The following is a 23,684-nucleotide window of genomic DNA, read 5'->3' on the forward strand; positions in this document are numbered from 1 at the left end:
CTAACTTGTCAAAATTACAGTGGCAGATATGGCTTCTCAATAATTATACAACAGAAAAATCATCGCGTTTCAGATTTTTACTTACGTAGCAAAAGTGAATACCATGAACATTAATTAACGATCGACACTAGTATTACGCAAAAAGGGGATGTAACAGATGAGACTTCTGCAGTTCTGAGTGAAGCCTTATGCGCTCAAAAATGCGGCATCACGTGCATTCATTACCTTGTCAGTGTTTGTCAGGGGGCGGCGGGTAGGCAAAGCTCCTCACACCTCGCCGTCCGGAAGCAGCTCCCTCCTAATTTCTCCTTACTACAATTTACCGAAAACGGTTTAAAAAAACTATCTGGCTGTGTTTTCATCTGACCAATCAGGTTCTCAATGTTAACCTTAAGCTCCGCCTACAAAAATCCTATCCATCCAATGAGAAACATTATACTTTTCGTCGTGGGGCAATGTTTTTAAAGTTTGCAACATAACAGAGACATGAAAAAGTCTCACGGTAAAACTTGCAGCTGGGGTGGCCCTTTCAGTGTTATCGTAAGATCTATACTGTTCTTCTAGAGGGCTCTAGCTTTTAACATGGGCTGGGGGTGGTCCTAGCGATTAGCTGGCGACGTGGGTGTCCGCCCCTCATCGCAGGTCCTTCTAGCTTAACACGGTTCTGCTCTTGGCTTCTGTTCTCGTTTCTCCCCTCGGAACTGCGTCTGTCTCATGGTGGGAAGGTATGACATGCATTTGGGCATTCTTGTGTTAGTCTGTGGTATTCCATTTGCTCACTCGTTACTCGTATTACTTTGGTTAATTTAATGTCACGATTTATTTGGAGCTATGTGACATACTACTGGATATGCTTATCATGTCAGGGTTTTCGTGGAAGGTGTTGGATTTGCCTGACACCTCACATATCACCACCTTTCGAACTTAGTTTTTGTACTGAAGTTAGGCAATGATTGGATCGTTGTCTAAGTCAGTCAAAAATTATTCCATTATCTAAATTTTGTTCCCTACTGTTCAGCCACGTTATTCTGTTCTATGCTAGTTTGTATTAATAATTTATATTTTTGTATTCTTCCACATCATTATCAAAAATATGTTTATATTGACAAGGGAAGAATATTTTTATTCTATTATAATCATTATTTTTTAATTACTTTCTTTCTTTATTTAATTGTGAAGCTTTTTTTTAAGAAGTTTGTTATCGAAAGTGAGGAGTCTTTCACATCGATTTTCTTAGAAATATTGTTTTTATAAATGTAGTAATTAAGTAAATTCTATTCCTAACAGATTTTCTAAATTTCAACATCAAGTAAAATGTTTTTGTTTCGAGACACTTATTTCAGCATTGTTACACTAACAAATCAGAATTATTTCCAAGAATTGCTTTGACAAAGAAATATACAAACACAAGTATTGAGATATTATCCTAACAAATGGTACAAACGTTAAAAAAAGGGAAAACATCCAACAAGAAAATTTTTTATTCTTTGTTTTTATAAGGAGAAAATAAGTAAAATATAGTTATTCTTTTATTTTTATGAGGAGTAAATAAGTGGCATATATTTTTAGTGTTTATTGTGCCTTACATTTGTTCTTTATATACTGTCCATTTCAGAACTAATGACTTATTTTTATCCATAGTCTCTTTTTTACTTAAGTGCATAGTCAATGACTGTTATTTTGTAGTTTATTATCTGTCTGGTGTGCTTAACTTATTTAGTTTTTCACACGTTTCTTTTGCACAATCCCTACATATCATAATTTGATTTTATACATTCACACAATCCCATGAATGTTTAAGAATCAGGTTGGCGAATGTTTTTTGCACGAAGGTGATGGACTTGAGCGAGATGGATGTGGGCAGGTATTTGATGTACAGCTTCATTCGTCGCTCCTTGTTTGCTTTGAAAGTGTGTGTTGCTGTTGTGGAGGTCCCATAATGGAATGGAGCTGTGAGTGCAGAATCTCGTGGTTTACTGGCTTTGTATGCGTGATAGTCATCGTTATGTGTCGCTGAAAGCGGTCGTTTTTCGTTGTAATACTTCGCAGATGACTAGTTTACAATACGATAGGGATTTGGGCAGATATGTTGTCTATTCTTCGCCCATCTTCTTTCTTGGTCTCAGTCTTGCGAATCTTCAACTTCTGTTCTTCCTGCTTTTTCTCTGCTTCTCACTTGCTTCTTGGTTCATCTCTGGGCAGGATATGGAAATATTTATTGATAACTAGTCACTTTGAAGTTCTCCTCTTAGTAACAGTTTGATAAATAGTTTGGGCATGTCATTTTTACTTTGTGGAAGTTTTCTTCAATTTCGTGCATCAGCGTGCTGTTTAATAGCAGTAGTGTGACTTTTACACATATTTTTATGCCAGTGGTGGCGTGCCCTAGAAGTCTTCTCGTTGAGCCGTTTTTTGCTCGCTCAGCTGAGTCAGGGCGTTTGGAGACCCTTCTGGCATTTGGTGTTCTGTCGTGTCTCTGCAAGGTTCCACCACTGTGTGGTTCCATGTTCTGTCCCAGCAGGATTCAGCCACCCTGTGGTTCAGCTTGGCAGTAGATTTATTTACTGCCCACTTCGGCTACAAGGGCCTTCTGTTGGTCTCACTGTCCTTTCCCTTCTCTCGATGCTTCTGCCTTGTAGGAATCGTGTCTTGCTAATTATGTCCTTTCCTTTCTTGATACTTCTCGCATTGCAACTTGTGGGTCGTTGCATCTCGTCCTTGCTGGAGATTTTACAATGGTTCTTACAAAATGTTTTAATTATAATCATCTAACATACATCTAGTACCAACATTATTTTACGCCTTCTTAAAAAGCTTTACAAATTTTGGCGCCCTTTCCATGTTACAATTCTAAGATATTTTGAGTCTTAACTTCTACAAGAATCCTCAAATTCGTTTTTTTATTTTTGTGTAGTGTCGTGGTGTATAGCATTTTAGTATTTCATGCTGTTAGACTATCTACGATTTATCCCTTCACCTTAATCTATGGTAAATTGGTGTTATTTTTGTTTTTGTTTTTATTGAAACTACTTTCTTTTTCCCACCTTCCTCCCTCTTCATTCTTCTTTCTCCTGGCGATTTTATCTGCAACTTAATCTTGAAATATTGTGCTGATTATTTACCAGTAATATAATTAATCTTTTTGATATGGCTCACATGATATAGTCCTAAGGTTTTGATTGCTTTGGGTTCATTAGTTCCACAGCATTATCTTGAGCAATTCGGCTAATTATGACAGGTCCTTTGTATGCAGTGTAAAACTTATGTATTTCGTGTTTATGTTTGCTGGAGAGATGGTGTGTTTTACAAATACTTTCTGGCCTACTGAGAATGTTCTTTTAATTGCTGTTCTATCTCCTCTTTCTTTTCTTTTCATGGCTGCCTTTCTGATGTTGGAGAGTGCTGTTGCTATGACTTGTTTGTGCTGTCTACGTGGTACAATAGAAAATCTAACTTTTTCTCTGGTTATGTTTGGGGGTTATGATGTATCATGCAGCGTAACTTGCTGTGACAGTGCGAGAGAGAGACAAAGATATTGTTTATTACTCTGTGGCGGTCAGCGCTCACATAATTATTCTTAGGATATAGTTTTTTTTGTTTTTGTTCTTGTTAAGAGTAATTTGAGGAGAGGAGAGCCATTCTTGTGATGTAAAAATCGACGCCATTGCGAGTTTGTGATTCATATTGTAAAATATAAGTGCATATGGAAGGAAATCAGTTAATAGAACAATAAAAATATTGTTCATTTCAAGAAGGTACGTCTTATTATACACCCAGCGATATACTGCTATTGTGATCTACTAATATCCCACAGCTGAGAACAGTTCCGACGGGAGCGTTCAGTTCTAGTGAAATAGTTCGATGTTTTCTTCGGAAAAGAAGTCACTTCATGGATCATTCAAATCCACAATAGTAACTGGACATTTCTCAGAACTGAAAGCAATCTGATTGCTATGCAACAGAGCCCCGAAGAATATTTCTCCGTACTTTGGTTACCACTTTCAGCTCAACACGGTATCTGCAGCATCTGGAGCAGATTTCTACAACAGCAGAAGAGTGTAATCGCTATCAGTTTCACACACCGCCCTGTGTACGCTGTATGTATTTACCCACAACAGTGAACAAACAGTTACTCACACACATAGAAGTCAATACTAGGTGGTGTGGAGAACCATTTCAGTATAAAGGCCCTGTAGAGCTAAATAGTAATTAGCCTAGTAATAATAGGAGTCTTTATAAATGTCTACCGTTAGACAGGACACGATCCTGATACAACAGTCATAGTGAACATGAAATATAACCATGTTAGTAATTTAGTAATTAATGTTTCATTGTGTGTATATATGTCTAGTTTTATAGAGTAACTACATTATGGTCCTTTGTATGTTTCATGCTAACTGAACGTGCGGGAGTATCTTGTGAAGAGAACGAGTACGCCGTTCCAGCAGCCGAGCAGAAACTTCTAAAAGGCCAGAACATTTGAATTACTAGCTTTCTTGAGCATTTATGCATTTAGTTACCTTTCAGCTATTAATTTTCTAAGTATAAATAGTGTTGCTATATTACTTTTACTAGGATTCCTGTATTTCAGTAGATATAGTAAGACAATATTTTATGCGTTATCTATGTACTGTGTTTGTGTCACATTGTAAAGTGTACATTGACAGCATTAGGACATTAACGTTTTTTTGTGTGTGTAAAAGTTCAATAGTCACTTTTGTAAGACTTATTTAGAGGAGAAACTGTCAATTGCTCATTTACATGGTGGTAACTAGATCTATGTTCAAAGGCAATAAGCAAGCACGCATCACAATGCCACAAAATGAATTAAATTGTGTGAATGCATCGTCAACTAGTGCCACAGAATTTAATACCGCCGTAGTTAGAGATATGTCGATTACGGCTGAGCAACCAGCAATAATTAATGCGCTCACGCCGTCGACACAAACGGTTGCTAGTTCCGACATTCATATGTCGAAAGAAGTCCAGAGAAATATGCAGCAACCAACAAACAACATGAATTTTATCTCTGACACAGACGCGTGCGAAAACGAAATGACTGTACCGAAAATTGTGTCGGTACAATCCTCATTAAGCCCAGTGCAATCGCCAATTGCTGAGAATACCGATTTGATATCCCAGCTGATGTCAAGTTTGACTGTCATAACACAAGGGATTAAGGCATTGGAAACATCGCAATCTAATTTTGCAAACGACATGAATCGTAGATTCCAAGTATTGGAGAGTGCGCAATTTAATTTGGCTCAGGAGCAATCTAATAAACTAAAAGAAATAAATGATAAGATTACTGAAAAATTCCAGAGTTTGGAAACAAAACAGAGTCACTTGATTACCTGTCAGGCACAACTCATAGTTACACAAGAACAACAGTATCAGGAATTAACAAACAAATACAAAGACATCTTATGTCGTCAAGATACACTAAATCATCAAGTGCAGGAAGTTATTCATGTACAGAACACTATCGCGCAAGACGTGAATACAATTAAGCACGATAACGAGCAAGCTGTCATTGAGCTTACTCGGAGGATAGACACTCTCAGTCTCGAAGGCGAGAAACACATAGAGAAACTTTTCAATGAACATAAGATCGCATTCTCTAAGGACACTGAAGATTGGGCGAAAGAGCAAACCGAGACAGTGCGAAATTATGTTGACAAAACCTTGAAAGAAACGGTTTCTAACGTGCAAGTTAACAACGAAGCTGCACAAGAACAACTTAAGGTAGAAGTTAAAGAGATTAAGGAGAATATAGGAGATGAATTTCCTGCTTGGAAAGCAAAGACAGAAAATACATTAAAAGCATGCCAGCAAGGTCTAGTTAATACTAGAGGGGCACATACTACTTGCAGTTTATCAAAGGCAGATATTATTCCTGATGAAACCAGTGAAACCGAATCCATGCAACAATATCCATGTATTGGTGCATATTTACGTAATCAACCAGAAACAGATGATCGAGATTATCATTCGCCGCGAAGTAGCCACCAGAATACACCTGTGACCATGAATGAAGAAAAAATGCTTAAATATCGTCAATTCCAGATATTTATTCCCGAAAGGAAGTCGATCAATCCCGTGGTATTTATCAAGCAATTTAAAGGGATATTGCCGCAAATGTGGACTGAGCAACAAAAAATTATGTACGTTGCAGGATTCATACATGGAGATGGATCGATGTGGGCGTCAGAAGCATCCGATTGGTTTCAAGATTATGACCAATTTGAACGCGCTTTCTTGCACAAATACTGGAATAAGGGAGTACAAGAAAGACTACGTAAGGAAGTTTTTGACCCACAACCTTTTTCTTTCAAAAATGGATCTTTAAGAAAGTATTTCGAGAAGTATATAAATAAAAGTAAATACTGGAATGAACCAATCCCGACGCAGGATGTCATTCGAATATTAAAGGGCAAACTTCCACTTGAAGTTAAGGAAAAACTTCTACATGTGCCTGAACAACATGTGTAAGATTTTCTAGCCACATTGGATTCGATAGACATTCTGTTCGAAGAATCACGTGTGCGCTATAACCAGCCAAGTTACCAACCTAACAAATATAATAGTAACAACAAACAGTATGGAAACAAACCTTTTGCACACAATTCACCAAACCCACAGGTGAATTATTTCCAGAAAAACGTGAAATTTGGTAACGAAAATCCCGACCAGTGTAATCATGACCAACAATGTGAACAAACATATAAACGGAAATGGAGGAATAATAATAAGAAGAGGAAAGGATACTATCAAGAAGGGAATTATCAGCAAAAACGCCGATATCAGCAACCAACCCAAGAATATCACAACCAACCACAAACTTCAGGTTGGATACCAAATGATAATGCAAATGAATGGAGAAATCAACCACCAATAATAACCGACGTAACGGAGCAGAGATCTACTAATAATGGACGATCGTCAAACTAAACTCGACTGTCAGAAGCCCCGACGGTGCAGTCGAGGAAGCTTTCAGGGGCGAAAATTCAAGCGTCAATTTCTTTCGGTACAATGATGGCAAATTATTAATAGAAGAACTTCAGAAAGATATGATGCCTTGTCAAGAGGAACATATCACTGAACCTGTTGCGAAAATTCAGGCGGCAATTGAAGGCATTACTGTGCAGGTTACTTTAGATACAGGAGCAGCAGTAAATGTCGTTTCTGAGAAGTTATTTCAAAGAATACTCCAGAAAGCAAATCCACCGGTTTTTCCTGTTCAATGTTGTAGAATTGTAGGTCCTACTGGTCATAAGTCTTCTCAGGTTAAAGTGCAGACTCAACTCCAGTTAGATATAGGAAATGTAGCTATAAATTGCACGTTCCTTGTAATAGAAAAATTGGTTGAGGACTGTATCCTGGGTATAGATGAATTTAGAGAGAGAAATTGGCATATCGATTTTTCTCTGGGCCGTGCCAGTTTTACAATAATGGATCAGAAACATCAAGTGAATCTTCTCAGGGAATATAGTACCCATGGAAAGTATTGTCAGGGACGAAAGCTGCAAATAAAGTGGATACATAGCAAACCTGTACGGTATTACCAAATTAATTACTTGCAACCAGTTTTAAACCCTGAAGATACGGTATATGAAAAGGTACAAGAACCTGAATATTTGCAACAACACCAAAGAAAGCAATGATATGATCTTCTACAGGAATATCATGAAGTCTTTCAAGAAAGACCTGGTGTAATCAAGGGATACACATGTCATTTAGATGTGATACCACACCAAGTTTTCTGCCGTATTTCTTATCCAGTACCGTGGCACCAACGAAAGGCAGTTGATGCGGAAATCCACCAGATGCTTGAATGGGATCTGATCGAACCTTCGACGAGTCCATACTGTAGTCCGCTTCATGTTGTCTCGAAAAAGGGAGGAAAAGTTCGTCTCGTGCTAGACGCACGGCAGATAAATAAGATTATCGTGCCCGTGCGAACTCATCCGGAAAATATCGATGAGCTAATTCAAAAGTTCGAGGGGATGAAATACTTAACAAATATTGATTTGAGAAGTTCATTTTGGCAGGTGGCTCTAGACGAACCATCAAAAAAGTACACCGCATTTGTACATGCAGGTAGAAGCTATCAATTTAAGGTTTTACCTTTCGGGTTAAACGTGAGCTCAGGAGTTTTTATAAATGCTCTAGATTATGCATTGGGACCTGCACTTCGAAGCAATTTAACTTTGTTTGTGGACGACATGCTCATAGCTACGACCACATGGGAGGAGCACGTTGATTTATTGAGAAGAGTGTTAGAACGTTTCAAGGAAGCAGGCATAACCGCAAATCTGCAAAAGTCCCACTTTGCTCGAGATAAAATCAAATTTTTGGGTCATCTTATAAATGGAAAAGGCATCTTACCGGACTCCGAGAAACTAAAGGCAATCAAAAACTTTCCACTTCCAACAACAAAAAAGCAGTTAAAGGGCTTCCTCGGAGTTGTCTCTTTCTTCAGGCGTTTCATTCACGACCACTCTATTAACGCAGAACCGTTGTACAGCTTGTTGCGCAAAAATAGTCCGTGGGTGTGGACGCAACAATGTCAGAATGCATTTGAAGCAATAAAACATGCCTTAGTCAATTCACAAATATTATATCATCCAGATATGAGCCAAGAATTCGGTTTAATGGCAGATGCTTCGGAAATTGGAATAGGTTCATGCCTCTTCCAAGTAAGGATGATAGACAGAAAATCAACTTTCTGTCCAATAGCCTTTGCTAGCCGACTCTTAACTGCTTGTGAAAGAACATATACGACTACCGAAAGGGAAGCATTGGCCGTTGTCTGGTCATTTAAGAAATTTTACTATTACTTATATGGAGCGAAGACAACAGTATACTGTGACCACAAAGCGTTAAGTTTTTTGCAAACATGTAAATTATTACATCCAAGATTAGCAAGATGGACGCTCTCACTCCAAGAGTTTCAATTTGAAATTAAATACGTAAGCGGACAGGATAATTTCATCGCTGATGCACTGTCTAGAATGCCAGATGGAGATTTGTCAACTATCAACATCACGGACAATCCGTCCGAATTTAATGTTCTTATAATGACTGATAGAATATATAGGAAACATTTTCTTGACATGTGTAAGAACATGGAAAAACTGCAGAATGAAGATCCTCGTTGGCATTCAATAAAGGAAACTTTAGCAAAGCCTGGAAACGATGATCTGAAGAGACTGTACAAAGTTGAGAACGACGTCTTATTCTTCAAAGGGCATCTTGATTCAGATAATTGGAAGGTGTGTATTCCCGAGAAGAATGAGAATGACTTAATTTCGCACACGCACATCACTTGGGGACATTTTGGAGTATTAAAGTGTGCTCGGAAGATTCAAGCATATTGCTACTTCCCAAACATTCGCAGGAAAGTGCACAGACAGTTAAGGAAATGTAAAATTTGTCAGCTAGCCAAACCAGGAAATTTTTGTGTGAAAGATTTCCTACATCCTATTATACCCACTAAACCGCTGTCAATCATTTCGGTCGACGTCTGTGGTCCTCTACCATCATCAAAGGGAGGATGCAAATATATTGTAGCTTTTCTTGATATATTTACTAAGTATGTCAAACTTTATCCATTAAAATCAGCTACTGCTGCATCCATAGCCAAGAAGCTGGTCAAGGATTATATAGTCAAGGTTGGCAAACCAGAGGCTATTCTTTCTGACAATGGGTCAATGTTCACTGGATTTCGTTGGAGGCAAACATTAGCCAGTTGTGATATAAAACAAATTCTAACATCAGTGTACCACCCTTCGGCGAATCCCGTGGAACGAATTTCTCGTGAATTAAACCGGTTCATGAGAACATATTGCCACAACCAGCAACCCAAATGGATCGATTATCTTCACGATTTTCAGGAAATTGTAAACAATATGCCACATACTACGACGGAATACACCCCATACGAACTGATGTTTGGAAAACAGGAACAGAATGACTGGATTCGACCAATTCCTAAAGTAGCTATTAACAAAATAGACCTACAAAATAAAGTACGACAATCCTTACTTAATATAATGGACAAGGCAAGAAAAAGGAAAATATATTTTGACAATCGACTTGGAAAAATAAAAACATATAAAGTGAAAGACCAAGTTTTAGTAAAAACTCATCCTAAGGCTTCACTTATACAGAGGAAGAACACAAAATGGCAATTACTGTATCAAGGACCATTTGTGATTACCAAAATACCCCATCCAGGAACTTATGTTTTGAAGGATGTGAAGAATGGAAGGGTGAAAGGAATGTATCCTCATCACTTGTTAAAGCAATTTCATGATGACTGAAGATTCTGAAGATTGAAAATACTATTCTTATCAAATAATATTGATTACAAAATTTTCATTAAACCTATGAATCATACTTAGGATAGTTTCTTTTTTTTTTGCAATTTAGTAGTTAGTTTTTCTTTTCAGGCATAATGTACGAGAGATATGCAGACATTATGTATTTGTTTTCCACTGTAAAGATAAGTTTTCTTTGCAGTATGCAGAGAATTTAGCTATAGTATGAATGATTTCTTTTAAAATTCTTTTAATTTTTATTTAGTTGATAGTAACTTCAATCAGGTTTCACAATGCATAATGACCATGGGTTAGTAACTCAAATGAATCTGGTCTATGGCAAGATATTTTTTTCTTATGTCAATTTAACAATCTCAATGTATGTTTGTATTTGTTTTCTTTACTCGCTGAGCTGAAGTCATGCTGTTCGGAAGGGGTAACCCGTTCTCAGTTTTAAAAGGACGCATATCACTTTGTTTCAATCTTTTGTGATGAACATTGTCTTTAGAATTGTACTATTGTTGTAACATACCTGTGTATGTAAATTATGTTGTATCAATTGTTGCTCGCGAAGTTACCAACTGAGCGAATGCCTTTCAGTTACAAGCACATCAACAAGTGTTAAAGTCCATCTGAAAGATGACGAGCATAAGTTGACACGGCAGCTCCAGTTGGATTTGTGTATAGTGCATTCTAGGGTTGTTGATAGAAATGAAGAACACCTTACGACTTCCGAATATTTCGAATTCAGGACAGAGAATTAGAAAGAACTTTAATCTTAGATTCTATTTCAGCTCAGCATAGATCAAACACCTTTTCCACGGAACTTACACTGACTCTTATTTTCATGTTAACCATATGCGGAAAACCATAATACCCACGAGGAGACAGTGAAATGGGAATAGAATTCAATCAGTTACCCGGAGATGACTGATAGAAGGGAATCGTAGATGGACGTAAACCAACGCGTCGACGGTTCACCTCAAGACACAGAAGATTAACAGTGTTGTGTTTCTTTTGTGAACAGTGTTTAAATTCATTCAACAAAAAAAAAATCCATATTGTAAATATTTTTTTTATTTTCCATTGTAATTCAATTAATTATCTTTGCAAATGAGAAATACGAAGATGGTAAATCTACCCCGAGGTTTTCCTTGGTTTTCCTTTGTGGGGCTTGGCCGAATGGCTAGATTATCCGTTTGAGACATCCCAAGGCGAGTGACAGAAGCTTTGAGTGATGATGAAAAAGGTTTCTGATCACATCTCATGCCATCCTCGACAAATGAATAAAAGCAGCATGTAAGCTATGCATATATGCTGCATCAGGAATTCAGAACAGCCTTTGTCAGCAGTATATGCACCAAATCTATAATTTACATTTAGATAGTCATTCACTAATACCAAATATCATAAGAAATACAGTGGACATTAATACTCTAGTGGACTTTAATACAGCGTCATAAACAATCATCGATATAGTGTTGTGTGAACGCTCGTGTTTGTTTTTGCCCAAAAACGTTCGTCCGCAAGAGGGGCATATATGATGTATCATGCAGCGTAACTTGCTGTGACAGTGCGAGAGAGAGACAAAGATATTGTTTATTACTCTGTGGCGGTCAGCGCTCACATAATTATTCTTAGGATATAGTTTTTTTTGTTTTTGTTCTTGTTAAGAGTAATTTGAGGAGAGGAGAGCCATTCTTGTGATGTAAAAATCGACGCCATTGCGAGTTTGTGATTCATATTGTAAAATATAAGTGCATATGGAAGGAAATCAGTTAATAGAACAATAAAAATATTGTTCATTTCAAGAAGGTACGTCTTATTATACACCCAGCGATATACTTCTATTGTGATCTACTAATATCCCACAGCTGAGAACAGTTCCGACGGGAGCGTTCAATTCTAGTGAAATAGTTCGATGTTTTCTTCGGAAAAGAAGTCACTTCATGGATCATTCAAATCCACAATAGTAACTGGACATTTCTCAGAACTGAAAGCAATCTGATTGCTATGCAACAGAGCCCCGAAGAATATTTCTCCGTACTTTGGTTACCACTTTCAGCTCAACACGGTATCTGCAGCATCTGGAGCAGATTTCTACAACAGCGGAAGAGTGTAATCGCTATCAGTTTCACACACCGCCCTGTGTACGCTGTATGTATTTACCCACAACAGTGAACAAACAGTTACTCACACACATAGAAGTCAATACTAGGTGGTGTGGAGAACCATTTCAGTATAAAGGCCCTGTAGAGCTAAAGAGTAATTAGCCTAGTAATAATAGGAGTCTTTATAGGGTTCAATATTTTTAAATACAGTAACTGGAGGTAGAAGTGTAGTGCTATGTGGTATTTCATTTATTACTTCTTGAAAATCTTTAAGGTATATATACCAAGTGTTGTGTCTTTTGCCTGCATATAATCGGCATAAAGTGCCTATGCCCCTCATAGATCGTACTGCTGGATTTACGCTGGGTTTGTACTTAGATATGTAGATGGGTTTTATTTTGTGTTGTTTTAACGTGTTCTGCCATTGCACTGATTTGTATTTTGGGCCATTATCCGAAATTATTCGTTCCACTCGACCTACTTGTCTGAGAAAATTTTGTCTAAATGCTTTACTTATAGTAAGACCTGTTGCCCATTTTAATGGTGTCAAGGTAACATATTTAGATGTAAGTTCCAAAACGACAAATATGAAAATATATCCATTTTTTGTGCGTGGGAGGGCCCCCATCAAATCTGTTGCAGCTATTTGTTTTAATATTTTAGGGATTATTGGAAACATAGGTGGCTTGGTTTGGAAAGTGACATGTTTAGCCGTCATATATTTTTTCTGCATTTGACTAATACTGTTATAATCTGTCTTTTCATATTAGGAAAATGGCTTGTTGGTTTTATTTTTAAAAAGCATTTCTTTGGTCCAAAGAGGCCATTACTTAGATGTGTATACCGTATGTACTTATTAAATAGTTCATTTGGGATATAAATTAGGCAATCATTCGTTGCAACATTTCGTCTAAAAAATAAAACATTGTATTTACGATATAGTGCTGCCGAATGTCTGGAAAATCCTTACTTCTCCACTTGTGTTTGATTCCTAGTATTTCGAGATCCTTGTCCTGTTCTTTGCCTATGTTTTTCAATACTGTCGTAATGTAGTTTTCGAAAGGTACTTGCTTCATGTAGTACATTGTAAACTGGTCTTCTGCTGCTTCCAAACCTATGTTATTGGATGCACCCTGTGGACATCGTGATAAAGCATCTGCTAATACATTCGCTGGTCCTGGTATGTGTGTAATAGTGAAGTCAAATTCTTGTAGTATTAACATCCATCTGGCTAGCATCCCATGAGTTAGTTTGGCGGATAAGAGAAATTCTAATGCTTTGTGGTCAGTGCATACTTTTGTTTTTCTTCCGAATAGGAAGTATCGAAAACGTTGGAAGCCCCATACAATGGCCAATGCTTCCAGCTCCGTGACTGAATAGTTTTTTTTCGCTTTTTGAGAATACCCGTCTGGAAAATGCAATTGTTCTATATGATCTTAGCCCTGCCTGTTCGTATTCTTGGAATAAAACAACTCCTAAACCTGTTTTCGCGCTATCAGTGGCCATACAAAAATTTTGTGTTAGATCAGGATGTGCTAAAATCGGTGCTGTTGTTAATGCGTTTTTCGCTTTTAAAAATTCTTCATTGCCTTGTTGATCCCATACCCATGGAGTGTTTTTTCCAGTCAATGCACACAGGCGTGGTGTTGCGAGAGAGTCGATCAAAATAAATTTTTTATAGAATCCGGTGAGACCTAGAAATCCTCTGAGAGTTTTCTTATTATATGGAGTACAGAATTCTTTGATTGGCGTTAATTTTTCTGGGTCAGGCATTACCCCTTTCTCGGAAATTATGTGTCCTAGAAACTTTTCCTCTCTCCTTCCAAATTTGGATTTTGTTATATTTACTGTGACCCCATGCTCTTTCATGATCTGTAAAAACTGATTTAATGTGTCGTTGTGATATTCCCGAGAGGGTTCAGCTATAATCACATCATCAACATAACAAGTAACTTTTTGTAAAATTTCAGGACTGAGTATAATATTAAATCCCCTAATTAACGCTGCTGATGATATGTTTAAACCAAATGGCAATCGTTTAAACTGGTAACATCTACCGAATACGATAAATGCTGTAAAGTTTCTACATTCTGGGGCCAATTCTATTTGCCAGAAACTACTCCGTAAATCAATTGATGAAAATATCTTAGCACCGTGGAAGTTTTGTATCAATTCCTCTAATTTTTCTGGGCGATCTGTCTCAGATATTATGATTGTGTTGATCTGTCTGGAATCAAGCACTAACCTGATGCTCCCTTCTCACTATTGTACAATATTGAGCGGGCTGTTATATGTGGAGGTAGCTGGATCAATAATATCGTCATCTAACATTTTAGATATCTCCTGGAATACTTTATTCCTGTAGCTTAATTGGATTGTATAGGGTGGCACTCTAAATGGTTTGTGCTGTTTTACTTCAAACTTGTACTGAAACTGTTTAATACTGCCATTCTTTGGTAAAAATACCTCTGCTTTATCTCATAAAATACCCTCTAATTCTCTTTTACTGTGTTCCGAAATACCTTGAACTTCTTGCAATTTTTCGTCGATTTCTTTGTGGACTTCTAACATGAGTTGAGGCGATTCCCCCTTTTGTGCATACCATTCTATTTCTTCATCCTCTTTATCTCGCGTCATTCTTAATTGTTTGTTTATAACTGGTACTTCTTCTAATTTTCGCTTTTGCTCAAAGAGAAGTGTGACATTCCCGAATGTTACGCTACCTTTCCCCATATCTATTATCGCTCGTCTCATTTAAAAAATCTGCACCTATAATCAAATCTACAGTTAGGTTAGGTATAATCACGAAGTTGGCTTCGATCTTTTGACCTTAACACGAAAGAGTTAACCTTGTTTGTCCCGTAACTTCCGCAGCATTGTTTCTAATAGGACCTCTTACTTTAATCTTACGTGTTTTCACAACTGGCAATTCCTCATTGGCATTACACTGCATGAATAAATTTTCTGAGATCGCAGTCAGTTGACTTCCGCTATCAATTACAGTATTGACTGGGATGTGCTTTACCATGGCAATTTTCTGAGATCGCAGTCAGTTGACTTCCGCTATCAATTACAGTATTGACTGGGATGTGCTTTACCATGGCCTTCACAATTAGTTGAATTTGAAATGGTTGGTTCTGTTCTTCTTCTTCTTGCATCAACGAATCCTCCACTGAATCATACATGAGACTTTTTAGGAATTTCCCTTGTGAATTCGAACTTTCTGTAGGATAAGCTTCGACTGCTACTTCTCTCTCTTGTATTTCCTCTTCTCTATTTCTTCCTTGATTTACGCTTTCTTCAACAACTATTACAGAGGGAATAACGACAACCGGAACGGGTACTGGACAACCAATAGACCGACAAATTATCAACAAAGAAACCACTATCAACAAGCTGAACAAGAAAAGAGAATGCAGATAGAAATGTGGAAGTAAGACCTTCAAACCCCGATAAACTTTCGAATTGACGGCTAAGCGCCCATGCCAAAGAGAATGACGCAACGAACCAGGACAATTGCAGCACCTTGAACAGAGAAGTAAGAATCTTGTCACGAGAAGAGAAGAAGGAAGAAACAAATCCGCAGGGACCAGATGAAAACGAAGACAAGAAAGTAACAATATCGTGTTGGAACGAAATTAATTGGGAGAATACTGACGAGGAAGATGAATTACCAGAAACATGTTAGAAAACATTCTCTAACATTCTGCGTGGTGTCTGTTTGTTCTATATCGTGTCTCCCTACCACTTTCGCGCAACGACGCTCTGAGCGTGTTTTTTAGGGAATTGACTATTTTGAACCTGGGACAAGTTGCTGGTAAGGAGACGTCAGACCACACATGACATGTAGAGTTCAGAAGATTTCAGTGAGACTAGCGATGATATAACCAAATACTTAATGATTTCACCGTCACCTCCACTTCACTCCCTGTAAAAGAATCTTAATACTAACTAAATTTAGTGGAAGAGGTTCAAGGCTTTCCTATTTTTAGTTAACGTCGAAAAAGCAGTTAAGTTTACCATTGTAAATTTTATTCTACTCACAAAACATTGTTTATAAATTGCACTATTGATAAAAGGAAATGTTTTAATGCAGGATGAAAAAAACCAACTACGTTCAACAAAAATGTGAACGAATATTCCCTGAGTGGGTTTCCAAGTTCTACAATGGATTGGAGGATGACCTATGCCATACCACATCTATAATCTAGGTTTAAATTAAGTTTCACAAGAGGGAAAACTATCAAAATGGTCTACAGTGACCCTCAATTATCTTTAATTACTTATCTAACTTGTCGTAAATTACAGTGACAGATGTGGCCTCTCAATAATTATATAAAAGAAAAATAATCACGTTTCAGATTTTAACTTACATAGTAAATGTGAATAACATGAGCTTTAATTGACGATCGACACTAGTATTACGCAAAACGGGGATGTAACAGATGAGACTTCTGCAGTTATGAGTGAAGCTTTATGCGCTCAAAAATGCGGCACCGCGTGCGTTCATTACCCTGTCGGTGTTTAGGCAGCGTCAGGGCGGCGCAACTCCTCACATCTCGCCATCTCGGAAGCAACTCTCTCCTAACTTCTCCTTACTACAATTTACCGAAGTTGGTATAAAAAAACTATCTGGCTGTGTTTTCATCTGACCAATCAGGGTCTCAATGTTAACCTTAAGCTCCGCCTACAAAAATTCTGTCCATCCAATGAGAAACGTTATACTTTTCGTGGTGGGGCAATGTTTTTAAAGTTTGCAACATAATAGAGACGCGAAAAAGTCTCACGCTAAAACTTGCAGCTGGTGTGGTCCTTTTAGTGTTATCGTGAGATCTATACTGTTCTTCTGCAGGGCTCTATCTTTTAACATGGGCTGGTGGGTGGTCCTGACGTAACAGAGACACGAAAATGTCTCACGCTAAAACTTGCGGCTGGAGTGGCCCTTTTAGTGTTATTGTAAGAACTTTACTGTTCTTCTGGATGGCTCTAGTATTTAACATGGGCTGGGGGGGTGGTCCTAGCGGTTAGCTGGCTACGTGGGTGTCCGTCCCTTATCATAGGGCCTTCTAGCTTAACACGGTTCTGCTCTCGGTTTCTGTTCTCGTTTCTCCCCTCGGAACTGCGTCTGTCTCACGGTGGGAAGGTATGACATGCATTTAGGCATTCTTGTGTTAGTCTGTGGTATTCCATTTGCTCACTCGTTACTCGTATTACTTTGGTTAATTTAATGTCACGATTTATTCGGAGCTATGTGATATGCTACTGGATTTGCTTATCATGTCAGGGTTTTCAATGAAGGTGTTGGATATGCCTGACACATTACTACTGTACGTATGAAGTGTAGTTTCTTTGTTTTTCTTTGTACAAGAGGTTTAGCCTTCTTTCAATTACGCCCATGTAATATTTACGTTTCTCCTGTCTTGGTACGTTTTACGTTTCCTTCTATATTCTCATATACTTTTCTTTCACCTGCTGAAGCCCCAGATTTTCTATTGGTCTACGCATCATCCTACCAACCTCCTGTCTACGATTTGTTGCTGGTGGACTTGACTGAACCAAATCTTATACAACCTCTTCGGATTGCCTGAAATTTCTGGAACTACCATGTTTATTGTTTCACTCATCTGAGACCAGTCACTGTTGATATCACAGACACCTGCCTTTTCCTCAGATCTCTTTAGGTTTTCTGCCATTGTTGACTTGAACATTCTATTAATACCTGCCTCTTTTAATCGGTGTACCTCATAGGTTATCAGCTACACTTAATGCTATCAAATGAGGTTAACCTTTAGTCGGCTGCATATTAATAATCCAGAATAACTCATCATCACTGAAAACTGTTACATGACAACTTAAATAAAACCTCTAAGTACTAAGACTTTCTGAGACACAACATAAAGAAATAGCTTAAACTGATTTTGTGGAAGGTTTTAATTCTAGTCACTGCTACAGTCCTAGTTAGCTGCAAGTGGTTACAGTTCTTATATTACTAAAAATTTATACATGAAAAGTTTGCCTGAAAATGCAACAAGTCAGATTCACTAAATTTCATCTGTGACGATATAAAGAGCGAATGAATTCAAAGATCTTTCAATGCGGAAAATTATTTAAAAACTGTTAATTATTACGATTTATTTAGAAACAGACATCACATAAGAATGAAGTTACTTCTTTAAGCATCTGGTGGCCGTGGTGGCCGAGCGGTTCTAGGCGCTACAGTCTGGAACCGCGTGACCACTACGGTCGCAGGTTCGAATCGTGCCTCGGGCATGGATGTGTGTGATGTCCTTAGGTTAGTTAGATTTAAGTAGTTCTCAGAAGTTAAGTCCCATAGTGCTCAGAGCCATTTGAATCATTTTTAAGCATCTACTCTGTGTCTCAACTGAAACAAGTAAAAATAATACATTAGAACATAAATATCTATTATTCGTAATTTCGAAGATCTTAGAATGATAAGGTCACTGCGTTTTATAATACTCGCCTGAGCAGAATATTTTCTTCATTCTTCTTCAACTCGTTCTATGAGATCACAAATAGCAAGCCGAAGTATATGGGAAGGCAAAATTTCAAGTCACTAGCGCTGTCTCCCTGGTGCAACAAGCGCACCCTATCCGATCATAGGTATAGCTTACTTTCCGGCAAAATATACTACTTTAAGTATTTTTTGATTGAGACTGTACACTGTGGTTCAACTCAGAGGGCGAAGTAGTCACTGTCTTAAAAGACTACCGTAGTCATTGTGGAGTGCTGCAGATAGTGTAGGCACACGACTGTCCACCACGGAAATAAGCCATGTCAGTAAGGTGGTGAATGAGGCAGCCGGTTGTACAGGAACGAGGCGTGACAGAATGTTAAAATGGAGCTGTCGTGTGTGTGGCCACGCCGTGAATGAAGCTGTCCAATTCTTTCGTATATCATCGTGGAGTCTCCAGCGTGCCTGCAAGGAATAGGGTACAATTCGCAACCGTTTAACACTGCGATAGAAACGTGGGCGTTAAGAGATCATAACTCTCAAGGAGGATGGACTGTTATCACTCTTTGTCACCCACAATCTGTTTCAAACCCTACAGAAATTCTTGTTCACAGCGAATGCAGGTCTATCTCAAAAAGGTTCAGAACGAAAATTATGAAAGGAGCAGCGTCTAATAGGCATTGCGAATCTGGAACTTCCCTGAAAGCTATTGCTGAAATTGGAACATAAAATTTAACATAGCACTGCACCTTACAATACAGAAGCTGGACATCAGTTAAGAGGAGGCACACAGTGCGGTCAGTAAAAACGTGGTTTCACATCTTTTCAAATTATGCAAGGAGTCAGTTTTTTCAATGACTCAGTCAGGAGTTTAATACTCAATGTTTTAAGGGTGTAATTCAGATAAAGGGTGGTACTGAGATGTTTTGTTTGTTTTGTTCACACCACGACTTGTGTCCACTCATTCAGATTACCACGAACATGAACCAGCTTGTTTGTTTCAGCATCGTCAGTAATCATATATTGCCCTTTGGTCTACGTCTCCATAATGCATTAGTCATGGACACTGCAGTCCTTTAATATGAGGATAATGCTGCTGAAAAGGTTGAACGCAAAACATTCCTGTTTTGATGAATACTGAGGCTGCATATCCCACCTCAAAAGCTCCTAAATCAATCGATCTTAATCCCACAGAAAATGTCTCGGACTGTTAGGAACAGCAGGTGAAACAATAGCAATCAACATACCCGCAGTCTACAGGAGCTAATCATCATTGAGTGGCATCATATGTGTATGGAATGCTTGAAAACACTCCATTCTGCACTGAAATAACGCCTCTAGGAAGTCTAGAAACTGTGTTAAGGAGTATTAGACTGATGGATCAAGGGTTAAGTGGGGAAAGGGGGGAGTGGGGTTGACTAATTAGGGTTCTGTGCCTCAGTTTGTAAAAACGGAAGCCTTATGCCATTGCTCTATTCTCCGTCTGTATGTGTGTCTGTCCGACTGTTGAGACTCCTTTTCCTCAGAAACCAGTAGATGCATTAAGTCAAGATTTATGTAATCAGTGAAAGTCTACGGTTTGTAAAACTTTTAAACTGCAATTCCGTCAAAAGAGCGATCATTTATGTTACATATGTTTTACTCGAGAAGTCACTTATCAGAACCCATATGGCGCTTTCCATTGACCTAGAGTCATGAAATTTGGCAAGAAGGAACGTTTTAAAGTACAAGTAAAGTAAAAGATTCCCAAAACTGTTAACTTTTAATAACGTTTTTGTAAATATATGGTGTCATTTTCTATCCATCTGTGTATTTGTTCGGCTGTTCATTGAAGCCACTTTCTCTAGAGCTGTTTGGCGTGTGCTGTTCAACTTTATGTCACATACTATCGATGTGAAGTTTTAGGCTGCTAGGCGAATGCAGTAAAAAGATATGGACATTTATATCAAACATTTTGATACTTGAAAACTCTTTAATCAAAACTTATGAGGTAATTCCTATTGACCTAGAATCACGAAATTTGGTAACAAGCAAGGTTTCATAGTACAAATAAATCAAAACCACCGAAAATTGTTAATTAGTTGTTACATCGCACGAAAATAATATTCCTTTTGTCATTTACTTTCCGACTTGAAACTTGAAATTAAAACAATCTAGCTGCTAACTCTTGGGAATATGCTAATATTGCTAACAACAAACGACATTAAAGAAAATATATACTGTGAGGGCATTGTCAGAGTTCTCAGACTATTGAATAGGGGTCGACAAGAGGTTCTCGAACTTACACCACATATAGCTCGAACAGCCCGTTTTTGAGTCAAAAATACCCATTTTGTATCACAAGAATTACCCGAAAAAATAATACCATACGACATAAGCGTATGAAAATATGCGAAGTAGGATACTTTTCGTGTTGAAATGTCACTTATTTCAGATACTGTTCTAATGGTAAATAAAGCAGCATTTAGTTTCTGAACAAGGTCCTAGACATGGGCTTTCCACACCAGCTTACTATCAATCCGAACGCCTAGGAACTAGAACTGTTCCGTCTCGCTTATAATATGCCCATTCTGTCTGATCAAAATAGCGGTTCTTGTTTAATTGTGAGTTAGAAACTGTAAAAACTGAGTCTCACTGTGATTTAGCATCAAATTATTTTCCACAAGCCACGAACTTACATCATGAACTACATTATTTGATACTGTTTCAGTATTACACACAAGATCCTTCACTATCAAGCTGGTGTCATCAGCAAACAGAAATATTTTTGAATCACCTGTAATACTAGAAGGCATATCATTTCCTTTTTATAAAGCGGCTTCACTATCGAGTACTTTAATCGGTCAGGAAACCGACCACTCCTAAAGGAAAAGCTACAGATATGGCAAAGTGCTGGGCTAACATACATTGAACAATACTTCAGTATTCTGCTAGATACCCCGTCATATCCATGAGAGTTCTTGGTCTTTAGTGATTTAATTATTAACTCAATCTCCCTCTTTTCAGTATCATGAAGGAGCATTTCAGGTAACGGTCTCGGAACACTTTTTTCTAAGAGCGCTATATGATTCCCTGTTGGGATTAGGTTTCTATTTAGTTCAAATGGTTTAAATGGCTCTGAGCACTATGGGACTCAACTGCTGTGGTCATAAGTCCCCTAGAACTTAGAACTACTTAAACCTAACTAACCTAAGGACAGCACACAACACCCAGCCATCACGAGGCAGAGAAAATCCCTGACCCCGCCGGGAATCCAACCCGGGAACCCGGGCGTGGGAAGCGAGAACGCTACCGCACGACCACGAGATGCGGGCCTTCTATTTAGTTCACCTGCTATATACAGAAAGTGATTATTAAATACTGTACATATATGCGACTTATCACTAACACGGACATTCCCACTACGCACTGATTCTATATCCTCGACCTGTCTCTGCAGACCAGCCACCACTACCTTTACGACTGACCATATGGTTGTAATTTTATCCTGAGACTTAGCTATTCTATCTGCATACAACATACTTTTTGCCTTCCTAATAACATTTTAAGCACCTTACAATACTATTTGCAATGGGCTGCTGCATTTAGATTTTGACTGTTTCCAACGTTTGGATATAATTGCCACTTTGCTCTACAAGATATTCTTATATCTCTTGTCAGCCACCCAGGCTGCCTGTTTGTGCTAGTGCCCTGTTTTGAACGTTCTAACGGAAAGCAACTTTTAAGGAGCACGAGAAAAGTCTTTAGAAAAACATTATATTTATCGTCTACTGTGTCAGCGCAATAACATCTTGCCACTCTTGTTCCTTGAGAAGGTTTACAAAGGTCTCTACATCAACTGGATCAGCTCTCCTAAACAGCTGAAGACTGTATTTAACACGTGGTACAGCACAAAAAACTTTTAGAGTTAAAATTTGTGCATCATGATCTGAAAGGCCATCCACCTTTTTGCTAACAGAATGCCTTTCTGGTAATGAGGAATGAACAAAAATGTTGTCTGTGGTTGTTCTACTGTTCCCTTGCACTCTCGTTGGAAAGAATACGGTTTGCATATGATTATATGAATTAAGGATGTCTACCAGCATCCTCTTCCTTGCACAATCACTTATACAATTAATATTGAAGTCACAACATATAACTAACTTTTTGTATTTCCTGTAAAGTGAACCAAGAACCACCTCTAGCTTTAGGAAAAATGTTGTGAAATCAGAGTCTGGGGATCTATAAATAACAACAGTTAGAAGTTTAGCTCCGTTAAATTTAACCACACCAGCACAACATTCAAACACCTTTTCAGTGCAGTTTTTTGAAACATCAATTGACTCAAATGGGATGCCGTTTTTCACATACATGGCTACTCCCCCACACCGCAAAGAGCTCCTCGAAAAGCTGCCAGCCCATCTGTATCCTGGTAAAGGAAACCTCTGACCGGCCGCGGTGGTCTAGCGGTTCTGGCGCTGCAGTCCGGAACCACGGGACTGCTTCGGTCGCAGGTTCGAATCCTGCCTCGGGCATGGGTGTGTGCGATGTCCTTAGGTTAGTTAGGTTTAAGTAGTTCTAAGTTCTAGGGGACTTATGACCTAAGATGTTGAGTCCCATAGTGCTCAGAGCCATTTTTTGAAGCCTCTGAATTATCTCCTTATTTAAGAAGTGTTCAGATATACCAATAATTTCAGAGTCAACATCTATAAGCAGTTCACTAACCTTATTTCTAATACCTTGTATATTTTGATGAAATATAGTAATTCCCTCATTACTCGGATACCTAAGCTTTGTCAA

This window comes from Schistocerca cancellata, chromosome 6, assembly GCF_023864275.1.
Source record: "Schistocerca cancellata isolate TAMUIC-IGC-003103 chromosome 6, iqSchCanc2.1, whole genome shotgun sequence".
Lineage (NCBI taxonomy): Eukaryota > Metazoa > Arthropoda > Insecta > Orthoptera > Acrididae > Schistocerca > Schistocerca cancellata.